At 36.9% G+C, this 25,577-nt stretch overlaps 1 long non-coding RNA gene across 1 annotated transcript; it reads left to right on the top strand.

The window, feature by feature from the left end:
* Nucleotides 1-11,507: 11,507 nt before the first annotated feature.
* On the top strand, nt 11,508-23,117 carry LOC148410256 (uncharacterized). Its single transcript, XR_015868268.1, has 3 exons — nt 11,508-11,648; nt 14,771-14,930; nt 22,753-23,117. It is a non-coding gene; the product is annotated as an uncharacterized LOC148410256 (long non-coding RNA).
* The last annotated feature ends 2,460 nt before the right edge of the window (nt 23,118-25,577 follow it).

Below are 25,577 nucleotides of genomic sequence, written 5' to 3'. Positions count from 1 at the left end.
ATTACAATTTTCAAGGACTAAATTCTCCACTAGGAAACAGAGAGGAAAGAAAAAAAAGAAAAACGTGAGATGAATGTACAGAACCACATAACAATGGATGATCAATACCAGGACCTTGTCGACGAAGAATTTAATAAACTCAGGTGAGGTTCACAATAAAAAGCAATGCAAGGGGAAAAAAAAACACCACAAATCCATGGATATTGTTAACATTGTTTACCATCTAGTCATAAGGTTAGGAAGACTCGATTAGAGGGAAAAAGGAGTAACAATGTACTAAGAGATGTGATCCTTGAACTTCGGTATTATTAAATGCTTTTAGTTGCTTTTGGGCAATAGAAACATTTCCACAGTGGTCTAAGCAAAAAATAAATAAATAAATAAAACAGTTGTCTGGTTCAAATACTTTTCTCAGCACAGAATCTGTGCAAGTAAAGCAAGAAAATCAAAAAAATCCTGGTCAACTCTCCTTACCATAAAACAGGTAGATATGGAAACCAATTAGGGTCAGTGCAAAAAAACGGTTGACTGATTCACATTTCTCAGAATTCTGACTTTTCGTGGAAGACATTCAAAATTGGCACTTTAAAAGAGAATTCTGAACATAAAATCAGAATTCCCATTTTGAAAGAAGAATTCTGATTGTATTAATGCTGATCTATTCTCATTTGTTGAAGTCAGAATGCTAAGAACAATGTCAGAATTTTGAGATGAAAGAATCTGGCCAAAGTCTTCTTTCTTACCTGCCCAAATCCTTATTTCACTATTGTACTATCTTAAGTGTAGTGTAATAAGGGCTGAATTCATATTTTAAAATGAGAATTCTGTCTTTATTCTCAGCAGTTATTCAAATGTGTCAGAATTCTACAGTTAACACTTCAACAGCGGGTCTATGATAAAGAGACAACCGTCAAAGTATCCTGTCACTTGGAATCCCCGTCTCTACATTGTTTGCACGAGTTGTCTCTGAGGGACAGTTTCATGGGTGACACTGCATTTTATATGATAACCCGATGTCGAATGACCATTTTTTGGTATGCATTCTTGTCCCACACTTGAATTCTAAAACCTTTGAATGACTTCTGTGATTAAAGTCAGAATTCTAACTTTAAATATAAAAGTCTCAGACGGGAGAATCCTCAAAGTTTTTAATAACCTGAGAATAGTCAGAATTCTTAAAGTAGGGCAGAATTCTCACTTAAAAATTCAAAATTAGTCGGAATAAATCCAGAATCCTGACTTTATTTTCAATAATCTGACATAAAAGTGAAAATTCTGTCAACCTTTGTTTTCTAATTGAGCCTCAATTCACAAACAACAATAAAATGGAATTTCAGGTGTAACACTGATTGTAATCAAGTTTGGTCAACTACAGGCTTCATTTTAATTAGAGTTCTGGGCGCTGCTAATACAACCATGGGTCTCCATGAGACTACAGTTAACTCTTCTGTCTGGCATGCAGGAAACAATCGCAGCACATCTCTCCGCAATATAACTTTTTATTTATTTATTTATTCAAAAAAATATATATCAGCGATATCGGCTTGATAGGGGAGGCGCGAAATAGCAAGGGATCACTGTATTCTGTCCAATCCTGAGATCTTTACATCAAAGGCATTTCAAGTTCAAAGGAAAGCATTTAAAGAAGACACAAGGGAACTGAAATTTCACCCAGATGGCAACAACATGTCAAAGTTCAACATGGAATGACAAATTAGTAATCACAATAGATAATCACAATAGATAATCACATAGGTAATCACAATAATAAAACGCTGCCAGAATTATGTGAGATTGTAAAGAATTACTGTCACATGTATAGCACGAAACCACACAGTGAAATTCTTACTTACTTATTCACCTCAGCAAACAGAATACATCAGCCACCGAGGGCGCCATCATGCTAACATAAAGCAACCTGCAATGAATGATCAAAATGATGTGCGGCTTCTAAAAAAGAAGAGATAGAAATTGTCTATTCTAATAGACAATTAGTTGACAAAACATGATCAATGTCATTATTAATACATTTGCCATAGATTTTTTTTTTTTTTTTTTTTTTACAAACATCGCCAAATATACTGCAATACAAGGAAATGACCCAAAAATGGTCAAAATACCACAAGGGTTAATCTTTCAGAACGGCTTTGTGAATGGCAAACTGTGACCAAACTGTGAATATGTGGTGGGAAATCACTGAGAAGTAATAGATGATTTGCACCTTGGCGCCTTTAGTTTTTATTTTATTTTTTTTAATAAAGACACCCAGCTGGCAAACAAGACTTGTCAGTTGCCATTAGTGAGCTCGATAATTAGCAAAGCGCGAGGTTCTACTGTGCCGCTAGCTAACAAACAGCCATCTTGTTCTTCATTACTAGCAGCTGCTCCAGTCAGCTCTCTTGATCTCCATGTCGACAGGCATTAGCAAGTCCATCCCCGGGCTTGACGGCTCGCACGCAAACCAATCATAATCGATCTCCGCGGCGAGGTTGTCAAGCGCCAGAAACACTCCTTCAAAGAGACGTCTTGATGGCACGCGTCCCCGGGCGCACTCTGGGCATTTGTCCATCACTTTGAAGAGCGCACCAAAGTATGACAGATGACATCAGTCTCTAAATAAAGTGTGCCGTCGTGGCACCTTTCCATGGCGGCTTTCACGGGCGATGCATGACAGGTGATGATGGAGTCGGTGTCAATCTGGCTGAAGGGTAAAAGCAGATTTGGAAAAAGGACGCGGCAAGGCATTTGAGGTGAACGGATAGCTGCGTGCTTGAGGGCTTGATGACATCCCTGATCTGTAAATAAAACTATTGATCTGGTCATTAGTTAGAATTCTTAGCCATATATATATATATATATATATATATATATATATATATATATATATATATATATATATATATATATATATATATATATATATATATATATATATATATATATATATATATATATATATATATATATATATATATATAAGGGCTTGGAAACTAAGAATCATTTATATCATAGATAATGATTAAAAAAAAAAAGAGTCCATATACCCTAGTTGAAATGTAGAGATTTAGAGCCAGTGAAGGGTAAATCAAAACATTAGCAGCATTCTCTTTTTACATCAGAATTTGGATATCAACACAATTTAGAATCAAAATGATCAACTCTGAATTTTCTCAGAATTTTCACTTTAAAGCAGTGCTTCTTCCCTGAGGGGTGGGTGACCCCAAGGCTTTGTGAAAAGGCTCGAATTAAAATAAAATAAGAATTTTCATCAGCATCAATCATTTTTCTTCCTTTAATGTTTAAAAAAGATACAGGTTTAGGTATACTGTCATAATTTTTACAGCTAATAATTTTATTTATAGTCAGCGCTTTGAGTGTGTGTGTATGTGTGTGTGTGTGTGTGTGTGTGTGTGGGGGGGGGGGGAGGTCCCTTTCCTAAGGGGTGGCTTGCAAATCTAATTGAGAAGAGCTGTTTTAAAGTAAGAATTTTCTCTTTATTCTTTGATTTCTCACTTTGAAGTCAGAATTTAAAATCTGGATTCCTTGACTTAGTGTTTTGTGAAAATTGTGAATCGTTTGAATTCTCACTTAAAGTCTCACTTTAATATGAAAATTCTGAATTGACATTGAACTGCCTTTTCTCTGAATTCTGACTTTATAGTTTATTGCAATTGTAAAACAAATCTGAATTTTTGTCAGAGTTCTTACTGTAAAGTCAGAAACAGGAATTTTCTCAGAATTCAACTTGATATCGTCAGAATCCTGACTGTAAAGTCAGAATTGTGCCTTTAACCTGACAGGCAGACTTCTCAATTAACTTCGCTGTCTTTCTAAGACTAAATGGACTCAACGGTGGACAAATAAAAAGGGCGTGTCTTTGGAGGATATCCAATACTTAATCAACAGCACCCCATCTGGTTGCAGCCAAATAGCGCACTCCATTTTCCCTCAATTGCTTCGATGTAATAAAGCAACCATAAATTCCACACAACTCACCGAAAATTGAACATAGTCTTCATTCCACATGTCTCAGAAACGTCTATAGGGACATTTTTATCAACACTTGAGAGGGCACTCTAGAGATATTCATTGATGGCCTGTGTGCACACATCTGTTCATCCAGACAGCCCAAGGCCATATCCGGCTGCTTGTTTACTTTTCATGTTGGAGGCTGCCGACAAGTGTCCCATGACACTGGACATAAGTGGCCATCGTCCAATGAGTTTAACATGGAGACTAGGATTGCATGCAGTGACGTGCGGTGAGGTTCATGGTTGGTGAGCCGCTGACTCCTTTAGTGTCAGATTTACAAATATATAAACCAAAAAGGGTAGTTTATTCAATTGGCTACTGGTTATTTTGTATCTCATCACCATTCTTCACAAAACACGCACTCACACACTCTGTACATATTACAGATATGTAAAGGTAGAAAAAAAAATGCATTTGCTCTACACCACAGATGTCGAACTACAGTCCCCGAGGGCCGGTATCCTGCAGGTTTTCCGGTTTTCTCTCCTAAACACACCTGATTAGGATCATTTTTAAGCTCCCCCAGAGCTTACTAATGAGCTAATCATTTGAATCAGTTGTGTAAGAAATAATGTTCATAATAAGCAGCGGCGCATCACGAATGTGTTGGCCATCATAATTCAATGATCCATACAGCATAAATGAGATTATAGAGTGGTGTACAAAACCACAGATTTCAATTTTGACCTTGAGTGAAATATTCAGTTGTTTTTAAAATTTTTATTCTGACACTTAAATCAATTTAATGCAGATTGCTTAACGAAAAGCATGAAAAGAAAATCAAAGAATATTTGATTTAAGGCCAGAATATAGATATGACCCCGTGGGTTCTTCAGGGTTAAACATTCTATTGTATTATTCTTCATCTAATCTCTTTTTTTATTAAATTGAAATTAAAACTGTTTGTGTCTTACCTTTGTTTGTAGATGAAGTCCATGTGCAATATCCCGTGTTAGTCCGGACATTGTCACAAATTGAGAACAAACGGCAGGGAAAGCAGTAAAGACGGTTTTTCGAATGACAACCGCATAGCCATTATTTTCGGCTGTGCCACTCCGTTTGAAAAGAACGCGTTATCTTCTGTCCCATAGTTTGATCTACCTGAGTTAATCACGTCCACTTTTGACTAAAAGTCCAGTTTTGAGAACTTTTTAAGCTTAGATATATAATCCTTTTCCATTTTGGCAGTCTGACATCGCAAAATACAAAACCAATAGCACTTGACTCGCCTGGTGCCTCTGCGTAGAAGAAGAACGCAACAAGTACCCGTTTGCTCACGTACGCCCTCTTCATTGCGGCAGAGAACTATCTGCCTCATCCTGTGCCTTTTCGCTGCGGTTTTATTTCCCATCAGCAAAACAAAATATGTCACGAACAAATATTAAACTTTGATGGTTGATGGTCTGCAAACATTAAGTTGGCGACATGCAGATACGCGCCAAGCAGCACGCGCCAGTTGCACGTACCAACCCAGTTTGTGATGATTGCGCATTCAGAGGTGAATCTTGACTAGTTGCTGCCTCACCTCTTGGTTCATCCCTGTATTTGAACAGGAAATAGGCACATTCAGCGAGTTTAAAGGTACAAAATGTTTGAAGTTAGTCATACATAAAAATCAGTGGACAAATATTAATATAAATTTAATGTTATAATTCTTTTTTTTTTTTTTTTACTTCATGATGGCAGCTCTGCCTCCCCTGACCGCACGTCCCTGGTTGCATGATAGAATCTTGGAAAAGTCTTCTACATGTTTAGTTCAGTGCTTCTCAATGATTTTTTTGCAAAGCCCCCGTAAGGAAAGAGAAAATATTTTGCCCCACACGCACCACAGTGACTATAAATAAGATCATTATCAATAAAAATTGTAATTATGCGTTTTTAACATTAATAAAAGAAACAAGCAACATAAATCAACTTTCAACTACTTTTTACAGCATATATACATACGTTAGTCTGAAAATGAAAAAAATAACTTCAAGTGCATCAAACCTGCCTGGAAAAAAAATGTCATTCTTATTTAAACTAAAAAAACTTTCGACCAACTGAATGGTTTTACACATTTATTTTGAAGAATAAATGTACACAAGTTATCCCATATTTACTCTTATTGTGTTTCAAAACATTTAATCAACGTTGCTGACTCATGAAAAAGAAAATCGTCTGTGGTGGAAGGAGCGAGCAGGGACGGTTTGTGGATTGCCGTTATGTTCTTGGAGAATATAGTAGCCACTGTATGATATGATAACTGAAATTATAGCAGACACACAACATTATCACATGCCAATTGTCACGTTGCCGCTGTGTGTGCTCCCCCAAAAACCCTTCAGGGTGGCAACATTTTGTAACTAGGGCTCCTCTAATAATAAAAAAAGAGCGAGTAAAACGAATCTTAAGTCCCCTGTCATCCTTCCTTGTGTGTTATCTATTAAATGTTTTGGGTTGATCAAACCTGATACTACTAACAATAGCAAGGCAGCCCTGGTGTACATGGCGTTTTCCATTGTGTGACAGGAATCCCATTAGTGAGAGGGGAGGAACAAGAAAACTTACTACAGTGCATATCTGACACCCATTAAGTCAAGAAAATTACAGGTGACAAAGTTTGGCTTGACAGTTAGCCGTTAACGAACCCTAACCCGCATTGCGACGCTCCGCCGACCCAAAAATTGACACAAGTTGTTTCACTCCCAGGCGCCGAGACGCTTTGTCTTCCCTCCGTCGCCCCGGAATTTGACAAACTACCTGCCAATTAGTCCTTGCTTCCGTCTGCGCTGATAGGAATGATGTAGAATCGCGGGGTGCGGAAGCCGAGCCCTCGGGATGAAATACGACCGTCTCGTCATTTCCCGCCAAATGTGGGAGTCGCCAGTAACGTAACGAGCCCTTCTTATATCACACAGACGCTGCCGTATATCCTAGCCGCGGTCGAGTAAATCTCTTCCTGTTTTATATTGTTTAAACTATATCGTTAAAGTGTCATCGATTGTCTTGAGCTATCCTCCCAAAGGAGGTTAAGGGAGAACGTCGCAGATGTCAGAGCCCGCGCAGAAAGTGATGGGATTTTAATAATCCAACATGGGACTTCATGGCAACTTTTATTCCTTGGAACAGCACTTGCAGCATTGTGGCCGCCTCAATTTTTAACCCCTAGAGAACGTGGGTATTTCATTGGATTTTTCTACATATGACAACTTGATAAATTGAGTTTGCGAAATACCTAAGAAGCAGAAACAATTCTCTGTCGGTCAGTCTGCAGTCATAAAACATTATTATAGTGAGAAGCGAATTCAATGATGATCCATATCTTTTTTTATATCTTTTCAGAGTCCACACATTTAATCCTATCCTATTTAATCCTATTTTCCAAACTTGGTCATGTGGCATATTCAAGCTGAGCCTTGATTGGGTCTCATCAACAAGTGGCAAAATGGCTGATTTATTACTTATTCTACAAAAACAATGTGTATTAGAACTTGTTTAGACAAGTGCGGCCGCTCAGAACATATTATTTTAAATAAAAGTTTTGACGACTTCTCCTTCAAGGCAGTATAAAGTATCAGTATTTGGTATTGGAGGATGGTCAAATGTAAGTACCAGTACTTGTACTCAAACGCTGTTTGAAATTCACTTATCCTAACTTCAGGAACTTTTTACAAATGCGCATTTGTAAACCTTTATTAACAAGGAGTTTGTATTTATCATCAAAGGCCCCGAATCGAACATTTTGAAGCTCATGATGCATTGCAGGCAAACTTAACTGACCACAGCTACATGCCAAAGCAGCTATCCGTGGGCAAATAAAGTATCAGCGACAGTAATCTAATTATCCTGACACTAAGTGAAGGGCGCTCTGGGATTATGGAGGTTAAGTACGACGTTCCATTAGCAAGTCTAACACTTATCACTGCTATCAATTCATTATCCAAAATGACCCCACGATTGGTTGAAAAGGCCAACAAATTATGCTAAATTCATAAGAACAGCGCTGCAGCAGAAGATACATTAAGATGCCACAATCCCTTAAGTAGCTTTCCCCAATCCAGCCAGGATGCTCTGCAGCAGCGGATTAAGCCAATAGTCATTGCCGTTGGTATCAGTGCTTGATCGGTAATGAGAGTCATAGTCAGCGGCGAGTGCTGCAAGGTACTAAAAAGACTACTTAGTATTATGAATTAGGGCTAGGATGCCCTACTGAAAGTTCAATTGAATAATTGGAAATTCCAATTTTATATATATATATATGTATATATATGTATATATATATATATATATATATATATATATATATATATATATATATATATATATATATATATATATATATATATATATATATATATATATATATATATATATATATATATATATGTATGTATGTATGTATGTGTGTGTGTGTGTGTGTGCGTGCGTGTGCGCTTGTGTGTGTGCGTGCGTGTGCACTCGTGTGTGCGCGTGCACACGTGTGTGTGTGTGGTTTGTTACAAAATGATCAGTAGGAATTGCCAGAGTCAGTTTCATCATTAATGTCATTAAATTGCCTTTGACAAGTTATCAGTGGCTCTTTCTTGCTGCTAGCTGTTAAGCCTACTACTATCTAGTGCTGCTAGCCGCTAACACTGGAGCTGCAGCTAATCGTTGGCAACAGGAACCAAATAATACAATGTTAGCATAAGAAATATTTCTAAAGTGCCAGTGATTATTATGATGTCAGTGATAACTAACAATTGAGGATGATTTAGGACAATATAGTGTTGTTAACTTGTTATGGACGTTGGGGATGAGACATGCTACTGGAATTTACTTCCAAAATAAAAGTGTTATGTGATGTCCACATTAATCGGGAAGGTAAGGTTTATTTTTTAAGTCAGCGGCAAGTTACTGTCATGTATAAAATGAACACTTGTTGCTAAAGAAGACATACAGAAAACAATAAACTTTTCCACTTAAAACCATTTTTTCATTTTTAGATACGCAGCATTGTTTTTACTTTTTTCTGGCTAAAACAACATAGGTGAGTAAGTCCTGCATGTCAAAAAATAATCAGTAGGAACAGATACACAGTCAGCTGAGTCATTCCTGTCTATTAATTTGACTTTGTAAAGTAGTTGATTGCTGTTCCCTGTCTGTTTGTGACAGTCGAGTACTGCTAGCTGCCAAAGTAGCGATTTTGTTGGCTAAAAAGCTTGTGAGTCAGGCAGGTTTGATAAAAAAAAAAAAAAAAAAAGTGATCAGTAGGATCTGCAACAGTCAGTTGAGTTATTTATGCCGATTAAATTGCCTTTGAAAAGTAATCAGTAACTCTCTCCAGCCAGTTTTGGGACATTTGAGTACTGCTAGCTGCCAAAGAATCAATTTTTGTTGGCTAAAATCCATAAGTTATTAAGTCTGTTTAAAAAAACAAAAGATAATATCAATAGCATCAGCAACAGAGCCAGGTGAGTCATTCGTGTCTATTATATTCAGTGTTGGGCAAGATTTCAAAAATGTAATGAATTATTTTGTACTTATTATGGTCATTTCAAAGTAATTAGTTATATTACAATATTACTGTACAGTATTTGAAATGTAATTCATTACACTACTATTGCATTACTTTTCTATTACTCTCATCACCATAGCTGGAAATATGGGTTTGCCATTCTAAATGGAGCTCATTTCACTCATTACACATCCGGTGAAAGGTTGGCTTAAGCCTAAAACCAGTACAAATCATTTCATCTGTCTTGTATTGTAAATCTTTAAAGGCAAGAGATTTTTTTTTTCAATATATTTTAATCTATTTATTAATTTGCTTCACAGCATAGTAATGTGTTGTTCACGCTGTAGGCAAAAACAGTTAGTGCACTTCACAATTTCAATGCTAATATTCAAATTTAAGTTCAGTTGGCTTGGTTGGGAACAGATGTTTCAAAAATAGATGGTGTCGGTGGAGCAAAGGTTATCAGCTAGCCTACTTCATTGTTATTGTGTGCTTCATCTTTATGTATATTGACCAGAAGTATTGATAGACTATTATTAATAGCAATCGTACAGTGACAATTAGGATTAGCTTACCTTGTCATTATTGCTAGTTCCGACAGGGATCTTGCTGACAAGGTTTTGAAATGCTGGTGAATCCACTGTTGGAAGCGGCAGCATATCTTCTACATGCGACATACTCCGCCACGACCCTCCCCTTGCGGCAGAAGTGGCTCCCCTCAGCGCGAGGGCAAATCCTCTCCATGTTATCTTTTCGCTAACTTTACGTTAGTATGGCACCGCTCTAAATGGTTTGTCAAATTACTGGTGCTATTTCGCGAAGTGGACAGCTCTTTAGGTGTCGTGCACAAAGTGCACCCAACGATTACTGTATATTCTTCCAGTCTTACATACAGTATTTTCCATATTCAACCTGCTGTATGCTCCTGCCACATTTATCTCTGCTGTAATAGACACTAACAACAGCAAGTAAACATTTTGCCCCGGACTTTCTCCTCTGATGTTTTGGGCAAATTTGGGGGATAAAAAAAACACCACTTTAAGTTAAAAATAATGCATTGTAATGCACTGTGTTACTCTCATTTTTAACAAGTACATTATTACTATTTTTGTGTGTGTAATGTATTACACAGCAAAAAGTAATGTATTACAGTAATTACATTACTTTTGTAATGCATTCATCCCAACACTTATTATACTGCCTTTGAAAAATAATCAGCAGCTCTCGCCAGCCCATTTGAGACTGTTGAGTGCTGCTAGCTGCTAATGCTACCAGCATCTAGCGTTGCTAGCAACTAACATTGGAGCGGCTGCTAACTACTGGCAAAGAGGCGCTGTATGTAAGCATGATAAAGTCTTTATAGGGCAGATTTTATTAAGATATTTAGCAACTGAGATTGAAATAAAGATATTATGTTGTTACCACCACTTGTTATTTGGGAAGGTAAGATTTTAAAATTGGTGACGTATTATTGTCATGCATAGCAAGAACACATGTTGCTGCGGTTAGCGTGAATTTATTCTGTGTGTACATCGTGTATATTTTTTTGAACCAAGGAACTCGTTCCCCAATCAACTATAAATAAGAAAATTTAATGTATCCTCGCGTGAACATATATTTACCAAAATATCTTTGGGTTGGCTAAGGCATGTCTTGGTTGTGTGTTTTGACACCTCACAACATTGCTTGTGCACATTAGCGGGGCACAGGCAGGTGTGGGCATGCGCCATTAAGCGCATGTTTAAAAGCGAACTTTCAGCGTGCCCCTCAGGCTCACGCGTGGGCTGCTGTCACCTGTCCTCCATCATTTTTTCCCTCCCTCCGCCTGTCCCGTTTCATGTCATTCATTAATGGATGCCCCAGGGCCAACAATAGCTCACTCCAGCCTTTTATTACTGTCACTTCAATCTGGGAACTCGTCAAGGTCAAATCTGCTTCATTGTCACTCACCTGTCACGTCAGCCCAGCTGACATTTGTGTTTGGCTGTGTGGAAAACAGAGAGCGAGCGCGAAAGGAGGAGACTGGCATGACAGTCGGGGAAATGATGAAACGTCAGGAGGGATGCAGTGTTGGACAGATGCGCTCCTTGATTGAGCGTGATGAGCACGGCTCCTCAAAGAAGGTTGGACAACAAGTGTGAGTATGAAGGAAATGTTTTACTGCAGAATTATTTTCTTGTCTTGTCCTTTCTTTTCTGCAGCTCACAATGGTTTTTCATCACCGGAACAATTTGTTTTCAGCAAAATAACTCAATAGACGACTCTTCTTTAACTACAAGCCGCAATAGTAATGAGCTCACTTTCTAATGACTTCAATAGCACCAGTGAGGAAAATTCCAAAAGTACATTAAAAAAAAAAAAAAAAAAAAAAAACATACACACAAGGAGCTAAAGAAAACAGTCAGACTGATATCCTTGGGAAATAATGGCTTCGGAAGATGTGGGTGAAGTGCTAGTACAAAGGCTTCAGTCTCCATGGGCTTTCACAAACCTTTGTTGGAATGTGATTGAAACGTTTTGTCTGATGCTAGAACAAAACGATGTACTCATCTGTGAGCACAGACCCATGTGGATTCACTGAAAGACATCTCATTTACTCAGTAAACAACCATAACATCATTAAATAGAACTGCTGAAGTTTACATGCTATCAAAACCTCCTATAAGACTCAAAAAACAAAACATAAAACAGCAACTCTGAAGTCAAATCAAATGTAATGCTTTTTAATGATTTGACATAATAGGTGCATTTTTCAAGAACAACTTAATTGGAACACAAAGGAACCTATTGATTTTGCCAAACATTGTAACCATTGTGCTAGTCCTGTGGTTCTCAAACTTTTTTCGGTGATGTACCACCTACTCAGCCATAGCCATATAAAACCTGGCAAACCTAGCATTCATTTACAATTTAGAAAAATAAAGGCAAGTAACTATCTGCATAGAAGTTACAATATCATTTTGCCAAAAAGTTGCTTCATGTACCAATTAATTTACTCTTATTTTGAAAATCAAAAATATACTTTTCATGTCAGAGCGTGAAAAAAACTAGCTAAAGTAGATTTGCGGGAAAAAAACAACTGAAGTACCCACCCTGAAATGCTAGACCTCAGTCCTCGAAGCCCGTGATCCTACATGTTTTTGATATTTGTGTCCTCAAAGACACCTGATTCAAATGACCAGGATCATTATAAAGCTTCTGCTGAGCTGATCAGGTGTGTGGGAGGACGAAAACTTAAAAACATGCAGGGTAGGTGCCCTCGAGGACCGAATTCGACACCCCCAGTTCAGTGCGTTTTATTGCTTTTTAATGCCATGACAGGAAGAGTACATTTTCTCTTTAAACTAAGAGCAAATCGATCGCTCCGATTAAAAAAAAAAAAAATATATATATATATATATATATATATATATATATATATATATATATATATATATATATATATATATATATATATATATATATATATATATTTGTGTGTGTGCATGTGTATGTATCGATAGATAGATAGATAGATAGATAGATAGATAGATAGATAGATAGATAGATAGATAGATAGATAGATAGATAGATAGATAGATAGATAGATAGATAACTTTAACTAATCAGTACACCTGTACAAGTAAAGTACAAGGCAACAAAATTTTGACTTGATAAGTATGAATCATTCAAGAAACATGCAATACAATCAACTGATAGGGGGACACAGACGGCAAGGCTTGTCATGCATCTCCAAGATTTTAGAAGAGCAGAGGGTGAGGGAAGAGATTAAAAAAAAAAAAATGCTGATCCAAAAAAAAGAAAAAAGCCAATTCTTTGGCCATGATGGCAGCAAAGCCTTTTGAAATTTCATGAAACTTTTAATGCGAATTTTGGTTGCTTTGAAAATTGTACAACCACCCTGGAGTGGCACTGGAGTTCAAAAAGTCAAAGCTGTCACACATTGCCGCCACAAACAGCAGTTTTGTCCCGATGGGGTGAATCTTAAAGTTGGCTCTCTCGACTGCAGTCAACTAGAAGACATAAAAATGTCTTTTTTTTCCCCTAAATTTGATTTCCCCGAGTCACAAGCAGTCTACTCGAAGAACAGGAGACGGAGCGCTTTATGATATCGTGTTCTTCAACGAGTTCATAAATTCATCAATCGCAGCCAGTGTCCTCTAGCCGTATCGATCGGCTCTGCAAATGTATACCTAAACAACAGCTGCTTGCAGACGAGCACCCTCCCAAGGGTTTCCGCTCATGCCGTACATCTTGCTCCTCCATCAACTCGCAGGTCTGTATCTTGTCACGGCGCTGACAACCAATAGAGGCCTGAAATATGATTTTCAAAAATTCCCTAAGAGCAGCCAAGCAGCAGCACGATGATTCAATACAGGCTTTTTAGCTCGAGTCCGTAATGGAAAATAAGTTTTAGGATAACATTTTGTTGTTCACTAAAGACAGTTTTTGTTTGCACAAAGACCCTTTCACTTAACATACATGAGAACTCTGCGTCAATAGAATGAGACGACCTTGACAGATAAGTGATTTCAATTACACAGACGTATATCATTTTGTATTTGACTCTCTTCTTGTAGTACATCCCTTCCATCGCCTTAAGAATCTTCTCTTTCGCCAGACTGCTCTCTTAAGACTTGTGTCTTTGAAGCTTCAGATATAAAGATACCCAAAAAGACAGTTGATTTTTCAGACTATTTTATTGATCTCGCCTGAATTCTAAAAGACACAGGGAGGTTTACAAAGCAAGTTTCTCTTTCAATAATAATTTAATTTAATAATTGTAGTAATGAAAGGCTTAGGAATATGTGTTACATGATTACCAATGAGAAATGACCTTGTTCATAAGATTTTTATATAGCCTAAACTATATTTTCTCAAATGGGAGAGATTGAGACTTTGGGAGGTTTTTTGCAAATCAAATAAAGTTCTTTTCAATGACGCGATAGTAATAGTCCAGGTTTCTTTTCAAATTAAGAACAAATTAAGTGGAACAGTGGTTAGCACGTCTGCCTCACTGTTCAGGTACCCAAGTTAAAATCCACCTCACTTCAGCCTTCCTACGTGTTGTTTGCATGTTCTCCCCTAGCCCGTGTGGGTTCTCTCCGGGCACGTCCCACACCCCAAAAACCTGCATATCAGGTCTATTGAACATACTAAATTGTCCTTGGGCGTGATTGGGTGCGTGGATGCTAGTTCGTCTCTAAATTTTGAGTGTAAATACCACAAATGATGCAGTACATTTTTCTTTTCTTGCAGTTGCTGCATGCACCATGACTGTAGGGATGTTTTGCTCGAACAGCTGCTGTGACGGCTGCTACCAGATGTGTGTCAACATGTGTTCTGTCTTGTGTTCGGGAGACTGAAGCTACACCTTCTTCACTAGTTGCTTTGGCTTTGCCGCTCAGCAGACCAAAAGGTTAGCATTACCACAGAAGTCATTAATGTCTCTGGTATTTGGTGCTAATTAATTCAGAGGTGGGTGGAGAAGTAAAATACGACAGTCCGGTATTGTTCAGCGCCCAAGCTACATTAGTCCATCATTTAAATAATAAGCCATTTTTTCAGACTTATGTTTATAGCCCTTTCTAGGGAGATGGCAGAAGACTTTTTTTTTTCTCCTCCTTATCCTTTGAGTTTTTCCTTTCTTATCTAAGATCTTGGAGTGCTGCACAGCAGCTGCATGCCAATAGGCCTTGTACTTGTGCAGGTGTAAAAACAATGAAGCTAAGCTATTCTAAATCCATCAACGAATGATTAATTAATCTTATAGCACTCATTTTTTTTATTCATATAGTAATACAAGCTCATTCTTGTTGTTTAGTCGTAGAATTCTCTGTCTTGGTCTTCAAGTCTGCTTTATAGTGCCATAGAGCAAATGAAGCACCATGAAGCTTTGAACCATTTGCAAACCATTTAACTTCATTGCTTCAAGAACCTTCATTTGATACGCAGTACCTTTCGCGCCCTGGCTCTACAAATCAGCTGAACCTACAACCTTAGGTACTGAGTCGAAGCATTATACTCAAAATTCATTGCTAATTGGACCAAAACAATTGAGAAACACCACTTTATTTGTATGTCTATGGGAGTTGTTTTTTCAATGTTTTAAAGTAGCCTGCATATTTTGTCCAAGTTCAGTTGCCGTACTCATCACTTTATGCATAGCCTGAGTCACAGTTCTACTTCACTCTTTCTTTGCTACTATTTTAATGTAATTTTAAGTAGCATTTGTGCACCTCCATGATGTAAGACTGTTTTTTCCAATCTGCAAAACTTGGGTATTGGGATTGAGCCTACGATGTATGATTCAGATATGCCATGTGGCCATTGCAGCAGATATATTAAATGTTAGGTGCACAGGATTTGCTGCATCTCACAATCTGGGATTTCAATGCAACCTTTGTTGCAGCAAAAAAACGAGACTACGCAGCCAAGCTCAGCCGCACTGTAACAAAACGAGAAGATTTTTCATTTGAGCTACTTAATCCACGCTGACCTCTGAAATTTTTTGCCAAGCAATGTGTGGAATACATCCAGCCTCTGCCATTGTTCACTCACAAGTGCATTTCAGTGATAGTATAAGCATGTTTTAGTGTTAGGAAGCGCTCTGATCCCCAGATGCTTTGACAATAGCAGAATCGCCTCACAAAAGCGGCAGTAACCCTGGAGCTAGGGTCAAACGTGCACGTTGAAATCAGATAGGTCATTCTGGCTTTGCTTCAAAGTAGGAATCTTTTACATGTAATAGATGCTTGGCCAAAGCTGCTTTTTTTACCTCACGGACAAAACTGTTTTGTGTGCATAAGTGTGTATGCGTAAGAAAGAGCCATTTTTTTTTAAGTGATTTAAGAGTCAGGCTGAGTCAATCATTATGAAGAGTGTGTTCAAGGGAAATGAGAGACACTCATCACACACTGAGCTGATGATATGGAAGTGGACATTTCACATGACGATAGCGTAATCGATGGGTGTCGAGATGCAGGCGCGAGAGAGCCTTTTGCTGAAGTTGTCCTCGGAGATGAGGAATCGAGAGGAAGTCATTGAGTAATCCACATTGAGATAAAACAATGTGTTTTTAAGAGTAGTGCTGCTCGTGTCATTTTATCCATGTCTCACTCGGATCATATTGGTAAATTGCAGGAACTGAATATAAAAAAAAATATACCACATGTATCTAATTTTGCCCATATGAAGCTATGAAGATTTTTAAAGATCATGAAATGTAATTTGGTGGGGAATTTTAAAACCTTTGTTGGAATTTGAGTTCAAAAAGTGTAGTAATCAATACTTGGTACATTAACACTTGTGTAGTATTTTGAACATTTTGGTGTCATTCTCTTCCACATCATTCTCACAGGACTTTAGCCATAGGATGGGACAAATGTTGGTCTTTTGCATGTTGTCATCTGGGTGAAATTTCAGCTCCCTTCTGTCTTACTTCAAAGATCAAAGGATTGGACAAAATACTGCACAAGGGTTTGGATCAGTGCTTTTCAATTATATTTTGCTAAATCCCCCCAGGAAAGACAAAACTGTTCATGCCCCCCCCCCCCCACCCCCCCACACACACACACACACACACACACACTCACACTGACATGCAGACTATAAATAAAATTATTATCTATAAAAATTGTGTACGTATACCTAAAGCACTATAAATCAACTTTGTTAATTATTTTTATACAGCGTTTATACAGGTTACAACTTAGTCTAAAATAGAAAAAAAAACAAATGCATCAAAGTGAGACAAAAAAAGATGAAAATTCATTCATTTTTACTGCAATTACACGTGTCATCACAAAAACAAAGCCTTTTCCCTGGGGTCACCTTGCGCCTCGTACCATGTTGGACTTAAACATGGTGGCACAATCTAGGTGAAATTTCACCCACGGAGTTTCTTATTTCAATGTTTTTCTTTTCATGTGAAATGTCGTTAATGTAAATATCACAGGATTTAAGAAAATACCGCGCAAAGGTTAAGATAAATACCCTGGTAATGTTAAAATGGCCATGACATGCTGAACTCTGATATGTTATTACCACCTGGGAAAAATTTCAGCTCCCTTGTCACTGCTTTCGATGCTTACCTCTAATGCGAAATGCCTTTGATGTGAAGATCACAAAATTGGACAAAATACCGTGGAAGGGTTAACATAGTCAGATACCTTGGTAGTGATAACTGAGTGGTTATGCCAAGTTGAACTTTCATCATTTAGGTGAGATTTCAGCTTCCTAGTGTTTTATTTCATTGTTCTTCCTTTCATATGAGATGTCGTCAATGTAAAGAGGATTGGAAAAAATGCTGCGCAAGGGTAAGGATAAATACCCTGGTTGTGTTATACCTAAATGGTTGAACGTTAACATGTTGTCACTGTGTGGGTGCAATTTCAGCTCCCTGGGGTCTTCTTTCAGTGCTTTCCCTTTGTTGTGAAAGATCCAAATTTTGGCCAAAATACCACACAAGAATTAAGAAGTAAAGATATCACGGTAGTAAGAAAAACTAAGCGGTCGTGCCATAGTTTTCTTTGACATGTCTCCACCTGGGTGAAATTTCAGCTCCCTAATGTCTGCGATCAATGCTTTCCCTTGGATGTGAAATGCCTATTGATGTAAAGATCCAAGGATTGGCGAAAATGCCGCACAAGGGTTAAAATGGATGGTTTAGCTGAGACTACATAAAGTTCAGAATTTGCTCATGAATGGCGGGCAAACAAGCGAGGCCCCCTGAAGATTGCTGCTAATGTCATATTTTGCTAATGCAAACATAGCATTCCGAGTGACTGCATGAGGCATTACAAGCAGGATTTGTGTGCGGGGCTATTTCTGGGACAGCAGGATTTGCAATCAGCGCCATCTTATCGCAGCTAAATAAAAGCCCCCCGAACAAAACCCGTCTCAATCTACTCATCTTAAGCCCCAGTCAAAACTCGTGGATTACACCTGTGGATGTCTGGGTCAACAAGGTCCCTTGTTGTCCTTCAACAAATGACACAAGTTAAAGGCCAGAATTTTGCACTTTTTATTAGAACATAAAAAGCATGGCGCAAAAAAATGAGCCACAGTTCACAACACTCATTGTTTTGCCCCTTTTATGCAAGAAAAAAAAGACAGTGTAAAACTCTGATGTGTTTTTTTTTTTTTTCCCCTGTTTGTTTGTTTTTTTCCCCCTTGAGATAAGAGTGCCGGGGGATGTGAGGCAGTGTTTGCTGCAGTGGAATTATTACATTTTGTTATGCGCAACAAAATGGCTCGCCTATGAAAATTGCGATGATTGAGGGAGTTGTGTCCCCACATCAAAAGACCATCAAAATAAAATTGGACAACCTGACAAGAAAGATTATGCTGAAGATGCCTTTTGTCCCTAAATATACCCGTCTCCTTCTGCATTCAATCTGTCTTCACTTGTTTTTTTTAATCCCTTCTTACCTTTAGTGGGTTTTCGAAGAAACACACAATTTCCGAATGGAAATGACTTTAATTTCTTCTCGCAAAAGAACAGACTTTTTGCAAAACTCTACTGAGAACCATTACAGAAGAACATTAGGACCAGTTAAGAAAAAACACCTTTTGCAGAATTCTCCATTTTAGCTCAAAATTAATACTTTATTCTTAGAATTCTGACTTAATTTTCTAAGGTCAGAATTCTGACTTTAAAGTAAGAATTCATGTCATTTAGTCAGGACTAGAAAAAAATGTCAGGATTTTTATCTCAGAATCATGATTACATTGTCAGAATTCTGGCGTTAGTCTTTCTGATTTTAAGATCAACGTTCTGTTAACGTTCAATTAAATTGTATTCTTTAAAGTTAGAATTCTGATTTTAAAGTGAAAATTCTGTCGCAATTCTCACTTTAGTCAGAAGTATTAGAAAAAGGGTTGACATGATTCTCACCTCAGAATTCTGACTATATTCTTAGAATTCTGATTTTAAAGTCTTTCTGGTTTTAACATCAAATTTCTGACTTTTCTGACTTCTGACTTTAAAATGAGAATTCTGACCGGTTCAGAATTCTCACTAGTCAGAAGTAGTAGAAGAAAGTTTGGCATTAGTCTCACTTTGTACTTACTTCCTTTCCGATTTCTGATTAAAAGGTATTTTTGTGAAGTCCAAAGTCTGACTTGAAAGTAAGAATTCTTACTCATCCATTTTTCCTACAATCAAAAAAGGTACAAAATGAAAGTTTGTAGAATTCTCACATAACTCAGAATTCTGACTTTACTCTCAGAATTCTCAGAAGGTCTTTCTGATTTTAATGAAAAAATTCAGGCTTTCCCTTTTCTAATTTAATTGTATTTCTTTAAAGTCTGATTTTAAATGGGGAATTCAGACTAATTGGAATTTTCACTTGTCAGAACTTGTAAAAGTCTGTCAGGGTTCTCAGAAATCTGACTATCTTCAGAATTCCTACTCACTTACGAGAATTCTGACTAAAAACTAGTAAAAAAAAATGCAGAATTCTCACATTTTGTTTCCATGTGACTTCAACATCAGAATTCTGACATTATCTGCATAATTCTGTCTTTAAATTGAGGATTTTTATTTTATTCTCTGGATTATGGCTTTGAAGTCATAATTTAATTTCGCTCTACACTGCTGGATCGTTGTGTTTTCATCGAGTTATTTGCTGATATCCGGAATTGGTATAAAAACAATGCACCGCTGATATCCATGAAACTTTGTGGATTGTTGACAGACGTGCGCAGCAAGAGCCCCATTACATGTGGCTGCACATTGGAGTAAAAATATGAATACGCTCCCTATTGAGCGCAGGTAAAATCAACAATGCATCAATTCGTCACTCCCCCGAGATTTGGCAGTCTGCCTTCATATCATTTGTTTTAATGAATGCACTGTGTTGTTCTACAAGCTGCAATGTGAATAAAAACTGAGAATTTAATTGGTTATTTGCCAAGAATCCTTTGTCTTTTATGCGGGCTGTACATTTGCTTATTCACTGGCCGGCCATGAAATATTCATTCACTATCAAACCAGCAAGCGGGAGAAATTGGAATCCACAAATATGTGGTCAAGAGCTTGACCATGCTAATCACTCCTGTGATTAGCATATGCGCATTACTGTTTGACATTGGTGTGAACACAACAATAGTCCTTTTCATTTGGCTCTACCTATATCTTTACAAGCCTAAAAATAAAAAGTAAGTATGGCTAAGTCTGATGTAAGTCTGATATTGTGAAAACAAACCACACACATAATTGATTTATCAACAGGTTAACATATCTGTATATATATATATATATATATATATATATATATATATATATATATATATATATATATATATATATATATATATATATATATATATATATATATATATATATATATAAATATATATATATATATATATACAAATACCCGTAAAGTCGTATTTTCCGTACTATAAGGTGCACCCTCAATTAATGACATATATAAGGCGCACCCTTAATGATATTTTACAATTTTTTCAATCACAATATAGTAATACCCAAAGTAATAACAATAATAACTCAAATAATAACTCTCAACTCGCAATAGCATGATAACTCTATTAGTTCATTCCCCATCTACGAATATCAATCTCAATATTGATCCATATATTGATCCATATATAAGGCTGATTATAAGGCGCACCATCAGCTTTTTAAAAAAAATATAGTGCGGAAAATATGATATATATATATATATATATATATATATATATATATATATATATATATATATATATATATATATATATATATATATATATTTTATTTATGGTGTTTACATATATATGAAAATATCAAAAATGAAAGTAATTATTCTTTAAATAATACATTTACCTGTTAATTATTTTGTGCATTAAACGCTGACTTGGATTTCCAAAAGAAACAATTTTAATTTCCTTTGCTTTATTCAAGTTGTTGGTCCGTAAAAAGCAAAAAAAAAAAAGGTTCTGTAATTTTTCCAAAGTAAAGGCAAATGCGTTATTTTGAGTAAACACATGATAATAGTTTTGCTTACATGGAGGACTACTTGGGTAATTTTTACCGATCAAAGGCCAAACTTCCTAGTCTTTAGACAATCATAAATTAAACTAGGTAAACAAATAACCAATTTTCAAAAAGATTATCAACGAATTTGATCATTTATTAACTGGCACCGATTTCTCTGCACTACATACAAGCTATATTGTAGCAAGAAAAAAAAATAAATTCAAAATGCTTTACTGTGTTTCCCTTTTGTACGTAATGGTCTGAATCATCTGGCGTGTAAAGAATTTTGAAGGACTTTCAGGAGCTTGTATTGTAAACTGAGCTATTGCTCACAAGTGAGTTGAACAAACTCAAGATTTCATCCAAACTAAGTAAAGAAAAAGTGATCATAATGCATCCCTCACTGAAAGTTCCTAGCCTTGAATATTTGCGCAGTGAAGAACTTGACTGAGAATAAAGTGGTAGCTATACTTACGAACAGAATGAAATGAATGAAAAATTCAGGTTGTGAGACGCCTCTTCGGAAAAGTACTGTATCTTGTCACAAAAGGCAATCCAAGGTACGAAAGGTGAAAATTGATGTTGAATAATAGTGACACAAGGTAAACAAATGAAATGCATTGTCATTATCAACTGCTAAATCAATTTAATGAATTTAAAGGGTTTAGGATTGGTTTTGGGACGTAGGAGGGGCTTGGAATGGATTAGGCTATTCAACACGTAAAAAGCGCCTCTACTTACAAAAAACTCACATTATGAAATCAATTCTCGAACGAATTAATTTCATAAGGAGAGGTCTCATTGTGATATATATTTGATCCTTTATGGAACAGAAAAAGCAACGGAAAAGGCCTAAAAGTGACTACCCCAGAAATGTGTAGTTGGTAGAACAAAGCCCAAGGTTTTTTTTTTCTTCATTTTACCTTCGCTGTCTTTCATCAGCTTATCTCTTTGTGGCTAGGTGCAATTTCTGTTACCTGGCTGGCTGTCTGTGTTGTGCGCTCATGAATTGCGTTGCTTTTAGCGGATGTCTTCTGGTTAGGGCGTGGAACGAGAGGCATTGTGTGCCGCTGTCACTCAAGAAGATTACAGCTCCTCTTTGTCGTTTCTCTCCAAGCCGCCAAAAATAAGTCGATGGCTTCAGAGTTTTGCCGGTCAGATGTGGCAGAGAGGAAGCGTCTGTCTTTTCGTTTTGAGAGACTTCGTGTCTGAATCAACTATTTGCTTGACTAAATCAATTTTTTTTTCCCAACTTAAGGTGCGATCAACAAACCCGTGTGGGTTTTGGAACCCCGGAAAATGGAGATGTCAGCCAAGCTAAAAAGGGACACGGGAATCAGACACCTGTTACGCAAGGCTTTAATCCCGTTACTTGTTTGGTTTGTCGCTGTTCTGTTTCCCTGTCAAAGCTCCCGCTTGGGTGTCGGCTTAGTCATATTTGGCCTTGCCAGGTTTACACGCCGTCTTTTGTAAGTCAAACTAAAGGAGATGCTTGTCATTGCTAAAGATTTGTGTATGCTGAATGTCTAATAAAGTCTTTTACGTGCCACAACGAAGGTTAACAGTCCTGGTGAATTGGAACAATTAAAAAAAAAATGTTCAGGTGTAAAATTTAAAAGTAAAATTCCCGTATAAAAACCCTTAAAAAAAAACATAACAAATCAAGCCATTGCATCTGCTCTCAAATTGTGTTTCTTGATTTTTTTTAAACTACATAGCCCTGCATGCTTACGCTACTAAAACAGTGCTCAAAAATTGTGTATATATATATATATATATATATATATATATATATATATATATATATATATATATATATATATACACACTGCACTGTAAGAGCTTAAGTTGAACAGAATGACATTATATGTATTTTTTGAAAATAAAAACACTTTTTGTTTCTTTACTTTATTTGTCTTTTATTAAACCTACAAATGTGTCCGATCATTTTGCCTGACCCTGTATGTATCCACACACACAAGGGGTGTATAAAAAGTTTTATGTTGTGTTTATTTGTGTTGTAAGATGCAAATGAAAACGCTTGCAAGGAGCTGCTGTAGGCTGCAACTCAGGCCCAGGCCGTAGATTAAAAAAAAAACAAAAAAAACATCAGGTTTCTTAGATTTGTTATTTTTGTTGTCTTTCCATGTCTCCTTTCCTGTTTTAGAGTGAAGCATCCGCTCTTGAGCTCCATCACAGAGCATATATTAATCACGAGCATGGACACCCATGTATTTGTCTACTTGTGTGCAGTCTCTGCACATGCCAGAGTGACTGCGGCTGTGCAAGCAAGAAAACACATTGCAAACACACACACACGCACACATACATACATATATATATATATATATATATATATATATATACACACACACATGTATATATGTTTTTTTTTTCTTGGATTACAATTTTATCAGTCACATCAAAACAGCCTTCACGATGCGTGCAGGGGTGAACCTAATGATGTTTCCGACGAGTACATTAGCTATAAGAATGAAAGTACCGACCAATAGCGCTAGATAATGGACGGTGGGTCAGCCTTCATTTTTGTCATCCACTTTTTGAGACATGAAAGTGCACACACTATGAAAAGAGAGCACGCTGACTAAAGAAGGGCATACATCTTTTTTTCAGGTGGAGGTGAGGCTGAAATTGAATTTTCATATTTGTTCGGTCAGAGACCTACATCTTATCCGGCAGCCCAGTACTCCCACTCAATTTCCATCTGGCAGTGTGGAAATTGCAGAGATGTATAAAGAGATTGAGATGCTAGAAAGGGGGCAAAGGAACGGCGAGAGATGCAGAAGCCGAGATAGGGTGCAGGCAGAGCGATGGAGGGCGGACAAGGTGCCGCTGCTGAGGCCACTCCTTAGTTTCCAGGTCACAAAGATAAATTTCATTTTTTTTGGTTGACTGCTTCCACACATGTAGAAATCCACAATTTCCATCTCTTTGAGCACAGCACCAATTATGCACTCAAGCGTGTCAAAAAGAATAATAATATGATTAGTGCAATCACATTTTCGCTGGAAAACATCTCGCTTCCACTCTCAGGTGAATTTGAAACGACAAACATTGCTCAACTCAGATACAGAAAAGAATTTGTGCCCGCGAAGAACAAAAATGTTTTATTCTTACAATTCTCACTTTTCAAATTTTAAAACCCTTGTATGATATTTTGAAAAATGTTGATCTTTTACAACAAAGGGAACACATTGAAAGAAGAGAAGAAATTTCACCCAGATGGTATCAACATGTCAATATTCAACATGGCACGATCGTTATCATGCTACCAGGTGGGTGCCATCCCTAGGCCAAAATAGAGCAAGAATGATGCGGAAGAAAAGTGATCAAAAGGTGAACATTTTGACCTTATTCCCAGAATTGTCTCTCAAAATGAAAACTCCACAGTTCAATTCAGAGCTATAATTCTCACTTTTAAACGATTTCACTTCAGAGTGAAAACTCTTTGAAGTCAGAATTCCGGCACGTCATACTTCCGACTTTAAAGTGAATGAAGTAAGAGAGTAGAGGAAAATGAATTAAGTAGGAATCATCACTGAGTATAGTGATAGAAGAGAGAAAAAATGTTAACATTCTCACTTTAAACTTCAGTGAGATTCTAAGAATCGTCAGAATTCTCACTTTAAAGTTGTAACTTTAAAAAGAAATGTCAAAGTGTCAGAGTAAAAGTGAGAATTCTGTTCCGGATTTTTTTTACTTTAAAGTGAGAATTTTGAGAACAATCGGAATTCTATCTTTAAAGGGAGAGTTTTGAGAATGGTCAGAATTCTCACCTTGAATTTAAGAGTTTTGACTCGAGTCACAAGTCACAATTCTGACTTTAGATCTTTAGAAACTTTAGATCTGAGAAATTTTAGAAATCTAAAACTTTAAGATCCTTGCCTTAGTCTTCGTCAGAATTCAAAAGCACAATTCTAGATAACTAAGATTTAGAATGAAGTGAGAACACTGACTGAGAAATCTGACTACTTTGAGAATGTTATATATAATCCCAATTATAGAATGATCAGAATTCCAAATTTGACTTCTGAATTTAAAGAATAAGAAGAATTTTGAGGA

This window comes from Hippichthys cyanospilos, chromosome 16, assembly GCF_059441005.1.
Source record: "Hippichthys cyanospilos isolate Australia breed blue-spotted pipefish chromosome 16, RoL_Hcya_1.0, whole genome shotgun sequence".
Taxonomy (NCBI): Eukaryota; Metazoa; Chordata; class Actinopteri; order Syngnathiformes; family Syngnathidae; genus Hippichthys; species Hippichthys cyanospilos.
The sequence above is the reverse complement of the archived record's forward strand: the minus strand, read 5'-3'. Positions and strand labels throughout refer to the sequence as shown.